This window comes from Tyto alba, unplaced genomic scaffold (assembly GCF_018691265.1).
Source record: "Tyto alba isolate M040663 unplaced genomic scaffold, T.alba_DEE_v4.0 Super-Scaffold_3, whole genome shotgun sequence".
Classification (NCBI taxonomy): Eukaryota; Metazoa; Chordata; class Aves; order Strigiformes; family Tytonidae; genus Tyto; species Tyto alba.
Window position 1 is genome coordinate 15,477,930 of NW_024881304.1, and position 23,329 is coordinate 15,501,258.

Here is a 23,329-nt window from a genome sequence, read left to right on the forward strand (position 1 = left end):
TCCTGGGTAGAAAATCCTCCTGACTTAATTTCCAATTGCATTTTTTCTTGACTGCATTGAAATCTCATTTGTCATTTCCTAGCAGCGACCCTGAATTCCTCGCAGAGGCGGTCCCCATGACTAAGGGATTGCAGGCACGGACAGGGTACTGAGTCGGAAGACCGCAAAGGAGAGGATGACATAAGATTCTGCCCAAAACAAGAGTACCGGTGTTTCTTTGGGTAAAGATGACTCTGAACATATCCCTGATCCACACTGGCTTGGCTGAAGGAGCCAAATTTATCACATGTGAATTTAGAAGGATTAAATTATGCAGCTTACAGATGGGATTTGACCTTCTTTTGATTTTGTGGGTGCTCAGTTTTCTCAGTAGAGGCACAGGCCATTGGATACTGGATTCCTAACAGCAGGCTTGCTTCACTTAGCTGCCTTTCATGGTCTCCTTTTAAAGTTCACAAAAGTCCTGCTGGACATGGGGTAGGAATAGCCTCATGCTTCTCCTTCCATGGCGAAAGCTGAGCTTTTCTTAGACTTCTCACTCTAATTCCCAGCCCAGCTAACAGAAAAGAAGCATCTAAGAAAACAGCACCTATCCACATCTCTTGATATTAGAACTTGCCTGCGATGTTGGGACACACTAGTATGTATGGTTAGTATGGGAAATAAAATGCCCTGAATTGCAAACCACCTCATCCACATAAAGCACTGAGCTGGCAAAGGTATAACTGAGAATACCTGCTGGTTTAACAGAGGTGAATTAAGGCAGGTGCACTCAGCCAAAGCCAATGCTCGGCCGTAAAGCAGATAGCCAGATGTGAACGTGTGAAGGAGCAGGTGGTGGTCTCTCCATCCTGCATTTTCTGTTCAATGCAGCCAGACTCCCTAGTGCCCTCACAGCCTCCAGACAACGGGCTCAGCTGCAGACCTGCTCTCACTCTTCTTGGTGTTGAATACAGCTTGTTGCAGAAGGACAGAGCCCCTTTCAGGACAAAAGCCACGGGTGGCTGAGAGTTTTATCTGCAGGTGGTTTCCAGGAGAGACACACCACACAAATGCATAGCAGATGTTCATGCAAGACGAAACCCTAACCCTGCCATGGAGACTCTACCAGAATAGTCCCTTACAGTCCTGAGATCTTTTTTTGCATCCAGTTTTCCCCCTGAATTTGATATATAGCAACAAGATAGTGGGAAGAAGCGTTTCCATATAAAGCCTACTTCCTTTGCTTTCTTCATGAAAAAATCTAATCTAATCATTGCTGAGACAGCACAGCCATTGGTATGGAGAGCTGAGCAGCATAGCGAGGAGAGAGCATACCTCTCTCCTTACAGGCCTGCACAGGGCAGTGCAGAAAACCAATATATTGATTAAAAACTCAAGGCCATTCCCTTGACTTACAACAACTACAGGAATAAATAAAAGCCAACTCATTTTGTAAAAAGCAGCTCTCAACATCTCTCATTTCTTCCGGCCCCAGACTCCTATCCGCATCTTTTGAAAAGCTATTCCCATGCTATTACGTTGAGTACTGTGTTGCTTCCCACCATCCTTGAAGGCTGTTCCTTGTCACTGGGTAAAGTCTCGCATATGCTAGCGATCCTCAGAGCTGCACTGCCAAGGAAGGACCATTTCAGAAGACGAACTTTGAGGAAGAGGTATAAAGCTAAGGACCACACAAGAAATTATACATTTATTCAGGCTGGGGGGTTGAGAGACGGGCCAGCCAATGTGCTGTAGATCAACTCTTTTTAGATGAGAGTCAGTAAGGCAGCCAGCAAACATTACTGCAGACACGGCTGACAAAACCTTGTCATAACACATTTCTTAGACAGAAAGGAGTCACTCAGGTTTACACTGGCATTCAGACAAAGAAATGTGGGGAGATGGGTCTGTATGGCCTCCACGCACACGCAAGGCTCCAGATCATGGGAAGAAATCTCAGGAGGTGAAGAACAAAGACAGAGGCTGGACTTTGGAGGTGGAAGCCCTCAGTGTGTTACCACCAGCTACAGGTGGTCACCACATGAGCAAGCGAAAATGTGCCTGCGAGTGGAGTGATGACAGGTCTACAGTCATGAACAATTTTCTCTAAGATGCACTTAGGCATCTGCTCTAGATTAACATTGTTTTACTTAAAATGAGCATTTTGGAGATATTTAAGCAGGTAAGTGGCTGCACCCAAGCATAAGGAAGAAACACTGGGGACACTTGACAAGTTGGATAAAGTCAGCCCCGAGATAAACACCAGAGCACTTCGTGGACTATGTCAGTGGACATGAAGAACAGCAATGGCTCAGATCAGCAGTACAGGATACAACCACTGCAACAAAATGCCAAGTAGTAGGGACTTGAAAGAGTTCTGAATAACCAGGATAAAAAGGATGAAAATTGTTGGTCTGCTTCAGGTAGAAACTGTGAAACCCAGGCTTTGTAGCTTGGAGGCAAGAGATCAGTGCAGACGACTTGTTCTCTGTAATTAAAATACTTTCACCAACTCAGCTTGGCTGGGATGGGGTCATGAGCTGGCATACTCAGCCCTTGCTTACCTCAATGTTCTGCAATATCAGTTTATTTTTAAAGCCCTATAAAAAAAACCCCAAACCTAAATCAATAACTGCACCATTCAAACTCACATAATACTCAAATACAACCAATAACTGTGCAGATGAATGAACTAGACTCAGGTACAGGAGAGAACAGCTTCAAAGGCTGAATGGTAAGATATATGCAAACACCTAATAAATATGACAAAAACCCCATTAGACCAAGAAGAGCCGACCTGACCTTGAGGCCGAGGAAGCAGGAGGAAGTCACTCATGTGGCTGAGGCAAAATAGATGTAAAAGCAGGCAAGGAGTTTCTTGAGGGCCAGAACTGAATAATGACCGAAGCAATCAGGTCAGGGCAGTGGCACAGCTCGTCCTCAAAGACCAGAGCAGGTTTGCTCCTCTACAAGTGCCCAGAAGTGATTATTTCTGTTGGCCGGCAGTACTCCATACCAGTGGGCAAGACAGTTTAAGCCTAAACCTTTTGTCCAAGTCAGAACTTCAGCCTTGTGAAATCCAACACAAGGAGATGGGACACAGAAACACTCTTCAATTTTCAGCACCAACTAACCCACAGCATCAACACGCCCTCCAAAATCCAGCTTACCCCTCTGCAGCATCCGAGTGTCCCAGCATCTGGACACGCCTGGTCACCTCACACACTTCTGTGCCCTTAACAAGGGAAGAGGTCTCCAGGGACCAGTCACCCACGTTGGATCTATGGTGTGGAGACTCTGGACAGCACACGGGGGAGGTGGCGAGCCATGGTGCATGGTACCCATGGAGCGACAGGTCTTTGCAGCTTCTCCACTTCCCCCACACTAAACCCATCTGAGCACGAGCGAGAGGCAAGGTACCACTTGCTAACAGATCACTGCTGCACAGCAGCGGAGGCCATGCCAGGCTCTCCAACCAACCACCATGGCACGGGCATCATCAGGTTCATCAGGCCCTGCAGACTGAGCTGTGCAGGAGTTCAGATTTTAAATTCGTAACTGCACCCTTTAAAATCCAACTCTATAAGCACATGTAGAGCCAGTAACTGCCAGCACAGAGTGAACAGCTCTTGCACAGTTCCCTATTGTCAGTCTTTTAATTTCTTCAGCCTGGACCACAGGACACGGATAGCAGTTCCAGCCTGCTCTTTTTCAGAGGCCAGAGCACCGGGATTTCACATATATGTTCTAGTTCGTGTTTTCCTCTAATTTCTTTAAAAAAAAAAAACTTAATTCCTTCAATGCTTGGATTCCAGGATTTTAATGGCTTTAGCTCTGTTTCCCCCTTCCCTGCTCTGCATCTAATGCTTCAGCCCATAAATCTCTGCAAGCACACAGCACAAAAACAGATAAGGAAAGCTGTATAGCCATAAAACATGCTGGAAAGAACCAACATTGAACCCACCCAATACAAGGATTATAGTCAATGGAAGAAGAGGCAGAGAAAGGCAGAGAAAGTCAGATTAAATGTTGCTGTCAAAGTTTAAGTAAGTCTCAGAAAAGGTATTGCACAATAGCTTAATTAATCTACAGTAGATCATAATCAGTCCAACACTGGACACTTCTAAGATTCAGCTGGACGGGGTGCTGGACCATCTTGTCTAGACCATGCTTTTGCCAAGAAAGGTTGTACCAGACAACCCTTGAGGTCCCTTCCAACCTGGTATTCTATGATTCTATGTATCATTCTGTTGATGAAAAATCTTCAGAAGAGCAGATGAAGTCAGGAAAAGCCAAGTTTGGGATGTTTTTTGCAAATATGGTGGTGTATTAATGGCTGAGGGCTCCCCGCCTCCTCATCTCCCACATCCCTGTACACCTCCCCTCTACCAGGGATGCACGTCTGGAAGGGGGCTGATGGACCTATCTCCTTTAAGGAGGATATAAATGCCCATCCCTGTCCCATCAACCAATATGGTATGCATGCAACACCTCACGTGGCATCGCCTTCTACGTCTGTATAATGATGGTCACAATTAACATTAATAACTATTTCACTCCATAGATTTAGTCCTTTTCCTCTGAGTAATTATGATCTTTCTTCCTCTCCCCGACTCTGCTTTCAAATCCTCATGGGTAATGTGCAGCCAGCTGATTTTACATTTATCTCAGTTCTATTTGTTTGACATATTTCAAGCAAGCTCTGCTTAAAAACTCTACAAAGCCAAAAACTCCTGCTCGTTAATAACATTCACATCACCTCCTTCTTAGCTTCTTTAACATGCTGCTTTTATTTGGTCTAATTGCAACTCTCAGCGTGATTAATCACAACATTTTTACGGGGAGCTGGGGAATTTGATATCCCTGTCCTCATATGGATCTGATCACATTCATGCTGAGAGTCCAGGCACGCTTCCTGCAATCTTAATGTAAAAGCTTAGTGTCAAATGATCCTCCTTGTCTACTACACACTAATTACTAGTGCTGCTATATTCACCTAGGTCCCAAACATGGACTGAAGACTGAAGGTAGATAATGTGGTTCTGCCAAAGGTCTATCTTCTTGTATGAAGGCTCTCCTTTTCTCAGTTTCACCCCTGGACCTAGACCATTTACCAGTGTCTCCAAAGAAACCTCCTTAAAACCAAGTTTGATTCCAGCAAGGGTTACAGCTTTAAAAAAAAAACATTTTTTTCCCCCCCATTTTGTAGTGTTACTGCTGAAAAGTTCTTAAATCAACAATGTTGGAATATCATCTTTTTCCTTATAGAAGGTAGCAGCAAGCCTCCCATGGATTTTAAAGAAACACGAAGAGCATCAGTGTACATTTCTGAAGCATCATCTGGAGGTCACACATTAATATTTGAAGACGACACAACTTTGCTTCTCACTGTACTGGTAGTAGCAGCACGACCGCAGTTATCTTCTCCAGTACAGGCTGAATCTTTCCCAGTTAAGTGATGATGTCCTGTCTTAGCCAATTTTCACCTTCCAAAGCCTGCCTGCCTGCCTTCCTCCCACCCACCCCCCCCCCCCCAAATCAGCTGGAGAAAGGGCCCAGAGTGTTTCCTGGGAGTGGACTTTCCTCCCCCATTTACTCCCACCAAGGCAGACTGTCAGCCCAGATTAAAACCACATGGACACCAACAAGCATCTCCTACCCACTTGCTCTCCCAGGCTGCATATTCTCCACATCATTTGCTTTACAAAGCCCTTTAATTAAATGGTAAAGGCCCACTGATTATCACCTACTCAGAAAATACCATTTGAAATACAGGAATTAGCGGCAGGCTCCTACTCCTCAGACCCAGAGTTTCATCTTTTTCCTGATGATCTCCTACAAGTGCTATTCCCCTTTTGGTGCTTCACCAGATGTTACCACTTCTACACTGAAAGGCTGAGAAAGCAAAAGAGCTAAATGTGGGATTCAGCACGGTGCGTGAAGGGGGAAGGGACCCCCTTTGGCAGGAGGCAGAAGTCAGGTCGGGTTGCCAAACCCGCCGGCGGTCGCACACGTGGAGGGGTGGCTGGTGCAGCGTGGGCAGGGAGCGGTGATGCCAGCCTGTGCCTCTCCTCCCCTCAGGACATCATTGTGGCACACGAGGGGCTGCAGCCAGGCGTGAAATCTTCATTTGATGCCGATCCCAGCGCTGCAGACGGGTGCTGTGCAGAAAGGCAGATCCCAGCCCTGTGCGAGCATGCTTGCAGCTGGCTGGTCACCCGCGTACCATAAATCACCCTTCAGCCAGCCAGCAATAGCTGACAGGGCAGTACCTGCACAGCCACACTGGAAGAAGGTGACAATAACGGGATGTGACACTCCTAAAACCCTCCGCCTAAAATCTCTGGTTGTTTACCGATAGTTTCTCACACGCGCACATCTGCAACTCTTTGTAGCCCTGACAACAGCCTTCACATGAAATGCTATCTCTGGATTTAAGGTATTCACCCAGTGACAGCCCCCCCCCCCCCAAATAAAATGGAAACACAGGCTCTGAAAAGCCTTGCAGAGCACAGGATAGCCCTGCCAAAACCAACACCTCACAATTTCTCACTTATCTCAGCTGGTCTCTGCGCCAATGCCTTTTCCAGGTGCCCAGCTCCCAAAATCCCTGCATCGATGCTTGAGCAAGATTTGACTGTAACAAACAGCCCTGAAAAAGCACCGCTGCTCAGAAATCACATAATTTTCATGATGTGCTTGAGTTCTTAAAGAAAAAAGGGCTTTCCTCCACTGTGTATTTTTTTAAAAACCCACCACCTAAGTCACCAAAGATATTCTAAAGTAATGTTAAATTGCATTTACACAGATATGCGTTTCCATGCTCTTGACCATTACATAGAGAAAGGTGGAATCTGTACAAAGAGCTTGTGTCATTTCTACCAAAATAAATTCAAAGTAACTACAAATAAGATAATCAACAACTATCTAGCTACACGGAATAAAAAGGCTCTGGAACTTAATCTCTCTAGATAATTTATTATCTTTAGATAATTTATTATGTAAGCATGCCCTTTCTTTAGGTTCCCCATTTAGATTTCCCAGGTATAAGGGATAGCACAAGCCTTCCCTTGGTAACAGGCAATCAGGAGGGGTAAATGGAAGGTTTTGCATTCACATAGAGCAGCTGCAGGTCAGTGTCTGCACGGCACCATCCCTATCACTCACGGCACAAAACATGCTCGAAGTGAAGGCTGTGACTTTTTTTTTTTTTTTTTCCTCCCCTGCTGTATGTTATGCTACACACGGTCAGAAAATCTATCAAAGTACATGCCTGAGCAGACTGTTTCAGCTTTTAACGTTGCTTAATATAGACTTCTGAGGAGTATCTTCAGTTCAGACACGGCTAACTTGAGAGCACAGCATGAACGTTAAACACAGACAGCTTTGAAACACAGCGGTACGCACAGTGAAGCAGCAGAGCCCAGCCCAGCGTAGGGTCCCTCTCACACCAGGGAGCTCTGCCAAGCAAGTCCCTTGTCACCCCCCTCCTCCATCCCCAAAGGGCTCCTTCCCCCTGCAAGAGACAGGAAAACCCCTGTAGCTACACAACCTGTCCTTGCTCCTGCTACACGCCATACGGCTCTTTCTGCTGATTTTTTCCCCTCTAATCACCCAGTTGAGCATGCTCTTGGGTGGGTTGTGTCTGGAAAGGAGCACAGGGGCTGCAGCAAGAGGAACACACCTTACAGCACACCGATGGCAAATTCGGTGATGGGTAAAGGCACTAGATGTGCATTGCATGCTGCTCTTCATACAACCAAAACACATCCTCCTAAAGAGACACCAGGAACCATCCTTCTCTGGATAAACACTAGGGCCAGAATACAGGTTGCAGAGAGGATATCCTTATGGATGACAGCACAGACCATACACCAAATTTAGCCTTTTTTCCTTCAGCTCAGCATAAAAAGGACCCAAACGAAACAAAACACCCCACACATCCTTCCTCCCAACCAGCATCAAGCCCATGGGGTTTCTGGCAGATTTTGGAGGAAAAAACACGAGCAGCACTTGTGTTTCCCACTGATAGAACTTCACAGCTTGTCCAGGCTGACACCAGCATCAGACATAGCCATCTACAAGCAGAAAGGATGCTGAGCAAGAGGGGAACTGCAAAAGGAGCAGAGTATGCCTGGACCTCTCCATACTATCTGGGTGGAAACAGGCAGTTATCTGTCCCAGCACACTGCTGAGGTACTTGGGTTTTTGTGAAATACAGGGATGCAGGTTGCATTGGTTTCAAGTAGAAAGACAAGAAGGAACTCCCAAGATAAAAAGGATGCTCAAATGAAACCTTTCCAATTTTTCTGCATGGATCAGAACCTTACCAAGCAGCAAAAACACGGGCAGTTGACACTATTTGGCCCAGCATTTTAGTTGGAGCCCCATGGGAGCTCCTACTGTTTGCTCCATCCTGTCATGCGTTCAGACCATCCATTCACCGCCCAGGTTGCTGAGCTGTGACTCACCTCCCGGGTTCTTCTCTTCCTGGTGAGTTCAAAAGAAGTCACATCTTCTCGGGCAATTAGCACATCAGGCAGTCATTTCTGTCCCAGCTTCTATTCTTATCAGAAGCCCATTTCCTAAAAAACAAGGGAAAAAAAAAAAAGAAAAAAAGAAAAAAACCCCAAAACATCAGCAAACTACAATCTGGTTGTTCTCTGTTCTCCTTAAAATATTAACTAGACATTGACATACTGTGGTACTTGCTGCATGAAACCTGCTGCGATTGGGGATAACCCGGACATTACAAAGGGCTATGAATCATCTCAAATGCAGAGGCTTCAAGTCCTTTTGCTAAGCACAAGTGAAATATGCTCCCTTACAACCAAGTGACCATTTCAGTATTTTTTCCAGTTATCTCTAGAACATTTATTAGATTAGGAGGTTTTATTTATGGACTCTGAAACTTTGCTCTTTCCCAGCAAAAAGGGTATTATCTGTTTAATGTTCCTTTTGTTCTTCTGGACATTTGCATTTATTTATTTTGATTCATTGCTGCATGGGTACCAGGCTCCAAGTACCTACAGTTTTAAATACACTCACAACACACACATCTTTGACATTTAAAATATCTTTCTTTAACAGCCTCCCTAAAGCCAGAATATCTCCGTTCCCAGGTGAAACCCAAGCATCCTAGGATCAAAACTGCTTACACGCGGCAGCTAACACTAGATTTTCAAAAGCACTTGTGCAACCCTATGCAAGCATGCTTTGTAGCTTAGCACATTAATGGGAAATTCAGAGCTTGTTACAACCGATATATTTAATATAAGGCTTCATAGACAGGGCCTGTTCCTCTTGTGCCTTACACTAGGATGTTATTTACCCCCCAGATAATCTCAGCTCATTCAAAGCTGGCCTTGCTAGGAGGAAAAATTTACCTGCTTGTCTGCCTCTGACCATCGACAAGGTTAAAATGTTGCCTGTGTGCCTCCAAGTGATTTGAATTTAGGACCAAACACAGAAAATTGTTGCCTATACCCAAGCCCTCAAATCTGCATGCAAGTTTTAGATTAAATGATCTGTTTCACACAAAACCCAAGCTGCTGGCTAGGGATCTGAACCATTCTGTGGGACAAGGGCCCGAGCAAACAGAGAGCCCACTGTGCTTCTGCCAGAAATAAAATGAGCATGGAGCTGGGCAGGAAGAGCGTCTCCATCCCAAAATACTGGATTTCAGCTTTTGCTGGACTCTAATGAATGTGTAATGTAACTCTGAGCATCAGTCACAAATCCTACAGCACTCGGTAGCGGCTTTCCTTTGAACAGATGTGATGGGTACACGTGCATGTCTCTCTATTATGCTCATATTTTTTTCACTGCCATATGTATTACCCTCTTGTATATTTAAAATTGTATGGGTATTTTTAATGCCTCTCAATTGGAAAAAATCTGGAACCAAATAATACACGAGTAAAAGCAACAGATATGATGTGGGATTGACGAGCTTTGGTGGAATTTGGGTGTAAACTCTCGGGAGCCTTGAATTCAAAGTCGTTTTAATTGATTAATGCAACCAAAGGATTTGGAGCAGCCCTGTAAAGCAGTTGGAAACTCAATATCTCAGGCTGGTTTTGAGGTTTTTTTTCCCCAGCATGACTACCTGTGGTTCAACAGATGGCCATTTGGAGAAACAAGCAGGAAAAGGAAGACACAAAAAGAGCATTTCCCCCTTCCACAAGATCCCGACAGCAGGGGAAAGACAACACAAGGACAAGGATTTCCAGGAAACTGGGATGTGCTGGAGGTCCCCAGTCACCACCCACGTGCAGGAAGGGCATCTCGAGAAGACACTTGGGTTACGCTGGGAAAGGGGCACGCTTGGAAAGCACACGCAGGGATGGCAACATAAGCTAAGGCTGTGACAGCAGCCTCTGCCTTACACTAACAGCTCAAAGCCATATTATCTACCAAGAATGCCACCTGGAAAACCTCCAGTAAAGAAAATCAGGCTATTCCCCAGTGGGGGAATTGGAGCTAATCACCAAAAGGATGCCTTCCCTGCCCATTTCAGATTGTGAGCACAGGTAGAAGCTGGTCACTGGAAGTTTTAAGTTTACAGCTGTGTTGGTCTCTGCAGAGAAACTGCAGTTGTTCTAATTGCTGTGTTAATGGCACCAAGCACCACCCCACTGCACGAGGAGCTGCTGCCCCAACATCAGCCAGCAATGCCACCAGGACTGCAGTCACAAGGAACTAACCACGAGCAAGCGGGACACTAAAGGAGCAGAGTATTACAGCAGAGACGTATTAAACCTTCACACTTGGTAGCCGTCATCCACTTCACAGACGAAACACATCTGCTTTTCAGGCTTTCTCTAAGAGCTCTTCCTATCTCTGCCAGCACACCGGGCACGCAGCAGGGCATCTGCTATAAACAAAATCATCCTTAGCTGTGATGATACCATCTCTGCCTTTGTCAACTTCGAATTCTGCTTTTGAAGCCAGAAAGGGAGTAAAACATGAAAATACAATCCTGGCTGCTACTCTACTACCATCCTTTTTTCCCTGGTTTATCTCATTTTGCATATGTAAAGAACTACAGGCAAAATGTCTCTGAAAGTGAGCGGACACAAGAACATGCTGTATCCCTTCAAAATCTGTGGCCAGAGCAGGCAGTTTTCATTCAGTCAACAGCAAGTTTTTAATCTGTGCAAAACCTAAAGAAGAGAGGGTCTTGGGACTACTTCTAGCACTAAGGATGGAGAGGATCTGCCGAGAAGCTTTAATTCTGCCACAATCAGTGATGGCTTTGGGATGGGTGCACAGCCCAATTCCAGTCTGAGAGCACTGCTGGTCAACAAGCATTTCCGGAACAGGAACCTCACCACCATCTTTCTGACAAAACCACAGAACAGGCATAAAATCCTTCACTTGAAAAAGAAGACAGAAAATCCCCCAATACAAAACACAAAGGATCTGCTTTTGAACCCATTTAAAAGAAAAGTAGATTTTACAACGTTAATAGCCTGGCTTTAGACAGAGCGCTGTGTACGAAAGGATGGGAATGAGATTGTCAAAGATGCAGGTGGTGAAGGAGAGTGTCTGGAAATGAGCTGTTCTCCATGTTCAACGTTTCTCCAATCATTTTCATATTAGCATATCTCTAAGTGCATATAATTTTCACATCAAAGAGTAATTTTTTTAGGTATTAAAAAAAAAAAACCACAACAAAAAAACAGCAAAACCCCCCTAGGATTGAAGTAGAGAATGATTTCTTTGCTGAAGTCTTTCAAGCAGCTCCTCTCTATGGCATGACAGAAAAATTACAGAGGAGACAAGCGTTAAGAAAACTCTTCCCTGGAATTCAGATTATTCTTCAAGCATACAGTAAAAAAAGGTTCAGCCAAACTGAGACAGAAAATGTAAATAACGCTCTGGGAGCTCCAGCCTCCCGGCATCTTAACTCAGGAGCAACCTGCAGCTTCTGCCCCTTGCTTAGGGGCTGAAGCAATCGGCATTTAGGAGCTTGTGGTGGGGAGGGAAAACTGGAGACAGGTCTGAGCCCTCGTCTCCCACCAGCCTTTCCCAGCCGGGGTGGTCCCCGGGCAATAGCCGGGAGCATCTCTCTACCTTTTGCTTCTACACTGCTCATTCTCCGCTCTGCTTTCTACAAAGCCCTTTTACTCCTCGGGGTCTGGACCAGAGCAGCATGGACAAGTGCCAGGCACTTCTCTCCAGCCCTAACCTGGTCCTTGCAAGGGCCCATTTACTCCCCCCCCACCTCCTGAAGCTCCTCACCAGGCTGGCCCTCGGTGCTCTGTTCCAGCAATCTCAGGAACCGGGCTTGGGCAGAAGCTCTCCTTTAATGAGATTTTATTAAAAGACTCTATTACAAATAACCACTTAAGCAAGTGAACCTTCGGAGCCTTTAGCCCATGATGTCAGTACTGTGGCTGGATGTTTCCCGGGAGTATTAAACCTGATGCTAATATAGGGCTGTTCTATATGACAGCTATAAAACTGCTTAAGCATAGCAGGCAGGAGGCCAGCAGGGCTTTTTGTTGCCTACTGGGGCTTGGCTAAAGGTCTCCTGCAACAAGGCAGCAGGAAGCAGGGCGCTAGACAGGGATTCAGCTCTTCCTCACCTCCCTCACAAGGCTGGAAAAATCTACATAGCAAAGGCTACGCAGCAAAACCTTTGCATCTGTACCCATGTCTCCTTTGCTTGGTAAAATTATCCATCTCTGTGCTCAGTGTGTGGGGCTGCAGCTGGAGCAAGGAGACACCCCCCCCCCCAAAGCAGCACGGCATCACCATCCATAAATTATACACCACCTCACCTCTCCCTCTGCATCCCGCCGTCGGCTATAGGAATACCCAACATTTTTCCTAAGCCGAGTGGGTTTATTGACACATCCAGTAGCAGCATTTACACAAGCCTGGCTTTCAGGCCTGCCCTGCCCTCCCCGGGGCTCCACGTGTGCGCCGGCAGCGGCCCGCCCGCAGCCACCCCGCTTGTTTGCTAATCACGCCCAAGATACACCAGGAATGCAAACCGTGTTTGCCAACGGTAACTGATACTCAAACTAACAGTAAAACTGGTTCGACCCACCTGTCAGCTGGGGAATGATAAGCAGAGGGCATAATAATACGCATTAATCATGTTATAATCTGCAGTTTTCCACCAATAGGTGGCACCAGCAATTTTTGGATAGGCTACAAGATGGTACTTCTGCTCCCTCGCCACAAGGCATCCAACCCATCAGCTTTGCAACAGAAGATGGATGGACCATCGATTGCAATGGCAGCATCCAGCCCCTCTTTTTTTTTTGTTTGAGTTAAGGATAGGTTATAACTTCTGCAAGACAATTTATCCTTCCCCAGACAAACTAGTTTTCAGGAGTAAATCTAACCTGAGGGAGTCTTTCAGGGAAGATGAGTCCGGAAGCTACATGCAAATAGATCGGGAAAAAAAAATGTTTAAAATGGAAGCACAAATTGAGTCTTCATAGAAGGCAAACAGCAAGCATACAACTTAACACAGCAAAAGCAAAGTTTCTTGTAACTGAGGCTGGCCACTTGTGTGAAAACATCCAACTTACAGTTTAACACAGCTTAAATACATGTGGTATAAATACATTACCTTGACTAGAGCATCCCACAGAAGAAAACCTCAAATCACACGTATGCCTGAGACACACACACTCAATCCCTGTGCGCACCATAAAGAAGAAGCAACGCCAGCCAGGTCAAACCAAGCCTGTGGCCGGCACAACTCCATAGGGAAACCCCCCCAGAGCTGAGGCAAGGCTGGAAACAGCCCAACAAGCAAACTCCCATCAGCAGTCCCACACCCACTACAGGTGTATGGCATCTAACGGCTTCAACTTACAACTCCACACAGCTGAATTCAGCCTGTATAAATTATTAAAGAGTCTGCAGAACATTACACAGTTCATGTAGTTAATGATTATAGTTCAGCGTCTAGGTCAGATATAATTAGATGTTACATTAAAATAGCTTCACAGAGCCATTTATTCTGATTTAATTACTTAAAATGATAGTATAATGAGCAGTGCTTTCAAAGAAAAAAGAAATCTTTTAATGAGCTCATTTTAAGTTAATATAAGGCAAATTAATCATTTAACAAAATGCAGTAAAAAGACAAGTTCATATTTTAAATTATGTTGTGCCTATGTCAAGAAGGTTAGTTTATTGCCATGCTGGGAGAGATACACAGGCGGGTGGCTCTTGAAACAATACCACATCCCAAATACTGTACATCTGGAACATCTTTAAACCATGTTTTTTTCCTCCCCCAGATATACCTGCTACGTCGAAGCCCTTTGAAATACAACCTGAGCAGCAGATTTATGACCATCAAACTCTGTCTTTATTCCAATGTGAAACAGAGCAATAGCCATGCAAAGCAGTCACCCCGAGTAGGTGAGCTTGTGATGAAGGGTTAATCGTGGGTTGCTTCATTAATCATTCATTTGCTGGCTCAGAAAATTAGCTTTCACTTGTTTGTTTGCTCAAGAAGTGATAAGCCTATTCCCTCGCTAGCTCATCTATTTTCTTCCCTTTGCATTGTTTCAGAGATTTTAATCCTTTCCAAATTTTGTAATCAGTCATTTTGGTCTTTTAGCAGGAGCATTTCCAAGCAAGCAACAATTATTGGAGTGAAAGCAAGCAGCTCTCTGCAGGGAAGGCAGCAGGCTCTGGTTCATAACCCTGCCAGGAGCCACATCCCCCTTCTCGCTGCCCCGCATGGCAGCTGAGCAGAGGTGTCCTCAGAGCCAGAGCCACCCCTTCTGCTGCAAACAGGGCTCCCTGCACTTGCACAGGCGTTTGAATAAACATCTATGTCAGGTTAACAAGCAAGTCAAGACAGACTGAGTGGTTTGCAGGTCATCTCCCAGCCGCCACCAGTCACCCTCTTCTATCCTCACCTGAAACCGCAGCTTCGCTGAGCTGGAAATGAAAAGCCTAGAGATATTTGTGGAGAACGTAAAGGGAGTCCGACTCCCGATCCTGATTTTTTTTCCCTGCTTGAAATATAAAACAACACCACCACCACAAACGTCTCAAACGTTTGCAAACATCGCCATAGCATAGCCTGCAAAACGCATGGTCACCCAGCTCAGGCACCACTTGGGCACCTTGGCGAGGGAGTAGAGGCTGGCTGTCAAGCAGCAACTCCACTACTCCCACTAGCAACATCAATAATTTGGGGTTACACATTTCTTTCTTAACGTATCGTCTCTGTTCCCAATTAGGTGAAGCCAACGGCTCTCAGCGGCCGCGCTCCCTCGGCAGCAGATACAGGAGCAGGAGTTTGGTGCTATGACAACCCCATGGTGCCATCCATCTCGCAGGTGGCACAGGCAGCCTCCGAGGGCACCCACCCGTGACCTCCTCATCCCCTCCCTCCCAATTACCGGGGCTTAGGTAGACCAGGAATGGGATACTGCTCTCCCTTGTCTTTTTTTATCCCCCCCTTTTTTTTTTTCCCTTCTATTTTTTTTTGTTTGTTTTTTGTTTTTTTTTTCATTTTTTTTTTCACAGCCCTACCCACTGAGCTTTATAAAAGCAAAGCCACCCTGGCCATTTGCCCACATATGTTCCACGGCAGCGGACCAAAGCAGGATGCGTGCAGCCAAACCCAGCCTCAAATACCACTCACTGCCACTTCCCCTTTTCTAGTCTGAAACCTGGATTTTGAAGAAAAACGCAACATCTCTGAGCCGCAAGGCCCCTGTGTGAGGCTTGTGTCATGCAGTCATTAATAAGGTTTTCCAGACAAATCTGACTGGAGAGATAATAGGCTTAAACAATTAGAGGGGGAAAAAAAAAAAAAAGAAAACAAAAAAAACACAAACATTTTCTGTGATGGAGTATTTTTCTCGTCCTATTCACTGTAATTATTTTCTAAATGTAGATCATTTTATACGATGCAGGCAGCAGTGTTCCAGAGCTAATCAGGCCATATGTTTTCACATTTTGAAAAGCAAACTAATTAAAAAGAAATGAAAAATGGAAAAGGAAAATAAAAAATAGGAAGGTTTGTAAGGAGGACTGGTAGGTTTGGGTCTGAGAGGAGTGGTGAAGGAATCCTTCAGGAATGTATACATTCGCTCCGCTCGGCTCTGCGTTTTGTTTTCAGAATTGTTTCTGGCAGAAACCTAAAGAAAAATATGAACCAGATGTACAAGGAAATAGTTTCTTCATCAGAAGGAGAAGAATAGCTCTCTGTCTGCCAAGAGATTTTTAACCTTTACGTTTTACCAAGGTGATGTTAAAAATACCCTTCCACGACGGCTTCTCCTCCAACGGCGCCGGGGGCAGCCAGGCCGCGGGGAGAGCATCTCTGGGCACGGGGATGCCCGAGGAGAGCGGCGGTTTGTGGGGAAACCCCTGTGACACCCAGGTGCCTTCAGGAGTGGGGTGAGCGATGGCAGGGCCCCCGCCGTGCCGGCACAGAACCCCCCCCGACCCCGGCGCTGCCGGGCGGGCAGCCAGGACGTCGGGCAGGGTACCTGGCAGGCAGCTGCAGCGGTTACGTTAGGGTTTTTCCAACCGCTCCCGATGATTTAACATGCTGGGGGCTCCATCCTGAGCCACGGCCTGACGGCGCTGGATGCTACGCCGAGCCCAGCTTTCCTAGAAGGATTTAGGGGATGCCTGGGCAGCCCAGTGCTGCCCACCCGCTGCAGCGATGGGTCTGATGGGGAGAGGGCAGGGAATTACTGCAAGTTCTCCCCCTGCCAGGGGCAGCCAAGAGGGAAATGGGGAAAAGCAGGTTGGAAAGTCTCATCCCAGAGCAGCCCTTGGCAGAAGGGAGGTGGGAAGAGCCCAGGAGCACACTGTCTTCCCCTCTGCAGGAGGGATGGGTGTTCGATTTGTCTTTCATTGCCCCCTCTCTTTCATTTGTCACATGAAGCAAATCCCTCCAACAAGCGGACACTGCTCCTTTTTCCTCTGCTCCAGGGCCACCGGTGCTGCCCGTGCTGGTGTCAGTGGGGTGACGGCTGCTCCCCAGCTCTGGCATAGCTCTGCAGGGTGAATCACACTCCTGGGGCTCCCCGTGTACCCCTCCCCAGGCATTTGCACCACGCAGGGTGGAAACATGAACAGCATCTCTGCCGACAGAGATCTTCCCCTAGCTATGCTGGAAGACATGAGAAAGGTCCCAGAAACGGGTCAGCAGCTTCATCACAGCATCTTAATGGAGGAGTGAAGAGAGGAGGAACTGAAGACCAAGTCATGGGGAGAAGAAATAAAACCAGATTATCCTCTCTGCCCCAAAACACTGACTTCTGACAAAACTAGCCACAGGCAAGGGGGCAGGTACTTCAGTGCTGAAGTGCCTCCATGCCTTGTCCCCAGGCTGTGGCCATGCCCAGATCCCTGCTCCCCCCCCCAGCTGGGTGCTCTGTGTCTCTGGGGCACCGGGGGGTCATGCTGGGAGAAAAAGGCCCCACTGCATCGGGTGACCTGCCTGCAGACACCCCACAGTCCCACACTGTCACCCGTGGGTGCTGCAGGGGCGCAGCCGCCTCTCCAGCCTGGCAGGGCTCCCGCGAGCATCCCCAGCAAGGTCGGCAGACTGGGAGGGGAGTTCAAGTGGAAGTTAATTAGGACAGGAGGAGAGCAAGAGAGAGTGACCGGGGAACTTTAATCTCATTAAATACACCTCTAGGCTTAAATAACAGTACCTGCTTATTAGTAATTTTACCAAGAGGAGTGTTTTTCTTGACTTTAGCCTTGCTCCAGCCTCCAGGAGCAGGCTTCACGGGGGCTCATCCTTCTCTGCTTCAGGCAGATCAGAAACCTTTCTGTGCTCAATTTGAAAGGGAAAAAAAAAAAAATAAAAAAAGTCACGAGCACTGATCTATTGAAACCAGCTTACTTTCGGGGAACAGCATCAGCTCCAAAGAACAGGCTTTCTGATGAGGATTTCCAGTGGCAGCAGCAGGCAGTGGGTCTTCCTTAGACATGTATTGTCCAGAGTGGATGAATTCATGTCTCTCAACAGTTTTTAGTTCAAAAAAAATGTTTCCCAAGATTTTGCAATTAAAGGTAAGGAAACCCAAGGCCTCACTACAGTAGTATTACAGGACCTTTGTTTTCTGGCCAGCTCTACTTAAAAACAAACAAATTCTGCAAGCTCTGAAGTTGGCTCGGCAAATTGGCTTAGTCCTCATAGGCACTAGCTAATACAAAAAGCAAGAAGTTCAATTTTATGCACTGAAAAAAAGACAGTTTAATCTGTTTGAAAGCCAGCAACATCAGCTTCCCAGGTCTATCACAACTCCCCATAAATTTAAAAAGCTCAGCTGTATTTCATGAAGCATCTAAAGCAGCAGAGATTTCACATGGGACACCCAGAAGAGAAGTTTAACAGCGCATGTTTCATGGTGATTGGCAAATTATCAGGTCATTGCTCCAACTTCCACAAACATCATCAGCCAACAGCAATAAAAATATAGGTTTTGGTCTCAGGAGCCTTCAAACTATTTTCCAGAGTTCGACTTCATGACAAGATTCTCACTATGACACTACAGAAGCACTGAACTGCTTAATTAGAATAACACAGATGCAGTTTAGTTTTTAAGTCAATCAGAACAATAAATATAGAACCACCAGATTTTTGCAAGAATTACTCAAACTTTTTCTTGCTTTGTGCTTTAAATGCAATTTTTCTATTTTGTCCGTAAGTAATCCTGAAGAATCATATTTCTTCCTAGGCAGAGTGGCATCGCTATAGATGGCCGTTCTTCAATTTACCTGGGTTTTGTCTTATTCAATACTCTCAGCACTAGGAAAAAACTTCAGCATACACATTTCTTTCAGCTGCCCCATCTGACAGGGGAGCCAGCATATATACAGGGTGGATATCTCCAACCTCAACATTTCCCTGACAACGATATCAAGAAAAAAACTCCAGGGGTTTTGTTAATAGAGAGGAACTTCAAACATCCTTTATTCCCGGATTTAAGCAGGCTGTAATCCTATAGGGTTGATTTTTCTCTCACTGGTGAGAACAGATACCAATGAGTTGTTTCCTGAAACACTCACAACTGCTACTGATGCTGCTTTTTTTTTTTTTTTTTTTTTTTTCCCCCTTGCTTGAAAAACTTCAAGTTCCTCTGAATAACCACGGACCGGGTGCTCCTGCTCATTTCTCCCCCAGCTTTGTGGAGGCTGCAGCCCACGCTGGAGGCGATGGGGCAGAAGCCTGTCCTGTGCCCCCTGATCCCCGGGGGGGCCCTGGGCTCACCCTGCCCTGCCCAGCTGCACCCACCCTACCAGCGACGGGTGGTGTTTTGCCCCAAAAAGCACAGCTTGGTGCAGCCCACCCGCTGGAGAATGGCTTCTCCTTTGCAGAGCGTCCTCCTCTCCCGGTTTGGTTGCTCGTACCTGCCTTGCCCTCCTGGGGCTGAGCGGCACCGCCGAGGGAAAAAGGATTTGCGATTAGGCGCTGCAATTCCCTGCTCGTGTGGGCTGGCAGAAAATTACCGCTCAGCCAGAGAGGAAAATAACATCTTATTTACTGTCTCTCCTGGGACTTGTCTGAGGTCTGAGCAAGTGCTGGCTCACAGGCTGCGGAGAGGTGCTGAAACGCAAAACCCAGCCACAAGCATCGTCACGCGCTCCTCAGCTCGGCGTCGCCAGAGCCCCACACCGGTACCCGTACTGGCACCGGTACCCACACCACCATCAGCTGTCCCTCCCGGCTGTCCCTGAGGGCATGGGGGGGACCGCCTGCCCCCGGCCACTGCGGGCAGATGAAGGCAGTTTGCTGCGAGCAGAGCAGCGGGTGACTGTCCCTCCGCAGGCAGCAGGCGTGGGGGCTGGCTGAGCAAACCCCCCTCGGGGATTTGGGGCGCGCTGGCCGGGAGCAGGCCGGGCGCCTCCGCACGCTTCTGCCCCACAGCGCTGCCAAGAGAGCCAGGAGCTTTAAAAAAAAGGACCCTGCCTCCCCGTTTCACTTTCCTGCCGAAAACATCTGGTCTGCTTGGCACCTATGCTGAAGCGAATATAGCCGAGCATCTTGCTCACGGGCACAGTGCCACCGCGACAGATGGGTACGAGCACAGGCAGCCAAGAGACCTTGTATCAGCATCAAGTGTGTTTGCTAAGGGCAGGATTCGCAGCCAGAAATGTCAAAATGGCTGAGTTTCCATGCCTATAGATACCAGGGAGGTGAGACTGTGCTGAACCAGCGCTGGGCAGGATTAACTCTGAAATGGGAGGCGGGAGGGGGGGGAAGCTAATTTCTGTGGCTACAGAGCATAAGTTTCTGGTCGCGTGGAGCTGGATTAGCTTCTGGCTCGGGGATGTTCCTGCTGCCTTGTCCCATTTCCAGGCGAGAAGAGTCCACAGATCGTCCCAGAGCTGGCAGGACACCAGCAAGGCAAGAAACCCATAATCCCACAGCCGGGAGGGACACCGGCAACAAATTTATCTTTGAAAAATGGGTTAAGAGACCTGCTCCTGATTAACCTCAGGTCAGCTCGACAGGCACGGGGAGGTGCCAGCACGTCTCCGCCGCGCACACCCTGGCAGCCCCGGGGCAGAACTACGCCTGGTTTCAGCGGGACAAGCCATGCCTTCATTTTCCATCAGGGAAAGAGCAAAGGACTAATTGCACTAATTAACGTTGCCCTCATTTCACAGCAATTTCAGGGGCAAGGCAGAGCACTGAGCCCTGTGGCGAGTCGGGAAGCCAGGAGGGAGTGGGGAGGAGCAGATGTGCAGCAGGAGAGGTGTGGGATGGGATGGGATGGGATGGGATGGGATGGGATGGGATGGGATGGGATGGGACGGGCTCCCCAGCCGTGCCCGTTGGTCACCCTTGGTGGCACATGCCCTCGGGGTGACCACTGGGACCCGGCCACGGCAGCAACAGGCACATAGCCGAGCATCCTCCATCTTCACAGCTGCCTCTGCCTGGGGCCCCCCCTGCGGCACAGGGGCTTGGCCGGGGGCACTCCCCCAGCCACCATGACCCATCCTCCATCAGCATTAGGCGAGAGAACCGAGCAGCATGGGGGCGAAGGAAAAGCGAGCTGCCCGTGCCACGCACCCCCGCTGTGCACAGTCTGCCCTCCGCCGCCCGGCTCCTTGTCTCCGCCACCTGTAATGAGCCCTCTCTGACAAGTGATTGACTCAGCCATTATATTCCTGGGTGATCAGAGAAACAAACACACTCCATCTAAAAATCTCAGCTTTCCAATCCTGAAGGTGCTTCCTGTGGGAAAAGTTGGCCGGTTGCTCGGAGCGGGACGGAGCAGCATGGGATGAGCTATTCAGAGAGCTTGGGGAGAAATTAAGAGCAGAGCAGTGATGTTTTTTCTCCCTGCATTGTTAGAGCCTGCCTCGCTCTTTCTTCAGCTGGTACTTTAAGAAAAAAGTAATACAACACACACCCTGAATGGGAAAGGAAGGAGAGTTGGCAGGAACCAGCATGTCTGCACTTGTTTTAAATTTTTATATTTATTAAAATGCTCTGGAAGTCTTTTGCATTCCAGCAGCCTTTGGAACAGCACTGAAATAAGTTACATACTGGGAAACCCTTGATTTCCAGCAGCTCTGGACAAACGTGTCTCCTGAAGGGACCAGCAGGGATGGGCACAGCAGTAAGTTATCTGCGCTTAACCCCCTCTGTGGAATGTCCCTAGTCTCCAGTCTGAGCCATTCTTACAGAGGCAGGAGTCAGCCTCAAGCTGGTCTTAAGTCTAATCCTGAGGGTGCTGGGACCAGGGTGATTAAAGATAAATTTATTCATTATTTTTTTAAAGATTTAACTTTGAGTTTGTATGAAATGTTCCACATACAGAGACGTCCTTTCCTCCTCTTCCATGGCCCAGGCAAGTTGCATCTTCCCCGGTGTGAGCAGCTCTACCAGATACAAACCCCAAAGCCTTTCCTGGGGCAGGACAGCTCGGGGAAGCGCTTGGAAGAGGAGGTCACTTGGAAGAGGAAGGCTCTGCTGAGCCACATCCAAGGCCCGTTGGAATCAGTCAGAGCCTTCCACTGTCGGGCCAAAGCCAAAATCCCACTGAAGCTGATGGGAATCTTTCTTTTGGGTTTCATGGGGTTTTTTGGTCCCAGTCAAGCTGTTTCAGTAAACCTAAACCAGGGTTGGTACCGGTGCCTATAACTGCTGTCAGCCTTCAGCCTCCACTTGCCTTGTCATCCTCTGCCTTTATAATCAGGGGTTGGCAGAATATGGGAAAAAAAAAAAAAAAAAAAAAGTATTACTTTAATGCAGGATATTAAACCTCCAGGTTCTGAGCTTGCAGTGAGGAGGAGGAGGATTTATGGTCTCTTGCAGTCTGCTTCCTGAGTCCTAAGAGGCAGCTACATCTGCAAGGGAAACAGCCCTATTTTAAATGCTGGGTGCCCAGGACTGCAGGGAGCACCCTGTTACCAGACCCTGTTTCTAGCCAGGGGCAAGCAGCCAGCTAACAGACATTTCGTTCAGGACCTACAAAGCATCCACCACCTCCAGTAGCTCTGACAATCTCCAGCAGTTGATCTAGGCAAGATCATAAAGAAAGTAGTTAAATACTAAAAGACTGCTGAAAAGAGAAGAGCTGGAGACTGCTGGCAATACCCTGACCCTCTCAGCTGGTGTCAAGAAATAGCCCCAGACCACAGCAAGCCCTGGTAAGGGAGGCAAACACTGCCCAGACAGCCCAGTTCTGGGAAAAAAAAAGTGCCATCAGCTTCCAAATCTGCCTATAGCCCCTGAGCAAGATACCAAGGAGGCACAGGAGAGATTGTTAATAGATGAGGAGCAAACGCACTGCCCAGCACCAGTCTTTAGCTACGGGCAGTCTCCAATGCTTTAGGGAAAAGCAGAACAAAATCTTTCTAAACTAAAAGCTAAGGGAATTAAAAATTACATCTATCCTTTCTTCAGGTAAGCAACAAAGGACACAAACCCCAGAATGCAGGTGCAAACCAGCAGCCCCCCCCCATTGCCTTTCAAGTCCCCCCCAGGATGTTTCAGAGCACCCGCTGCCTGAGGACTCGTTGTGCCACTGCTGGGGACACACGTGTCCTCAGACCTTCTCCATGCAGGGAGGGGTCCAGGGGGAGCACAGCCACATCCAGCGCTGCTGCCAGGGGCACAGCCCCAGGTGGGCTTTGCTCACCCATCACAGCAACCCATGCAAGCAAACGGGGGCTCTTCCCTGGGGGGGGGGAGGTAAGGGGACACCCCAGGGCTCCTCATTTCAGCTCCTGTCCCCCTAAGCATCTCTATATGCTCACACACTGGTGTTGCCTTTGCACTGAACCCATTGCCGGCTATGAGAGGGGTTTGGGCATGGTTTTAAAGCTCAGCTAACAGCATCTCCAGCCACTGGTGCTGGGGAAGAGGCAA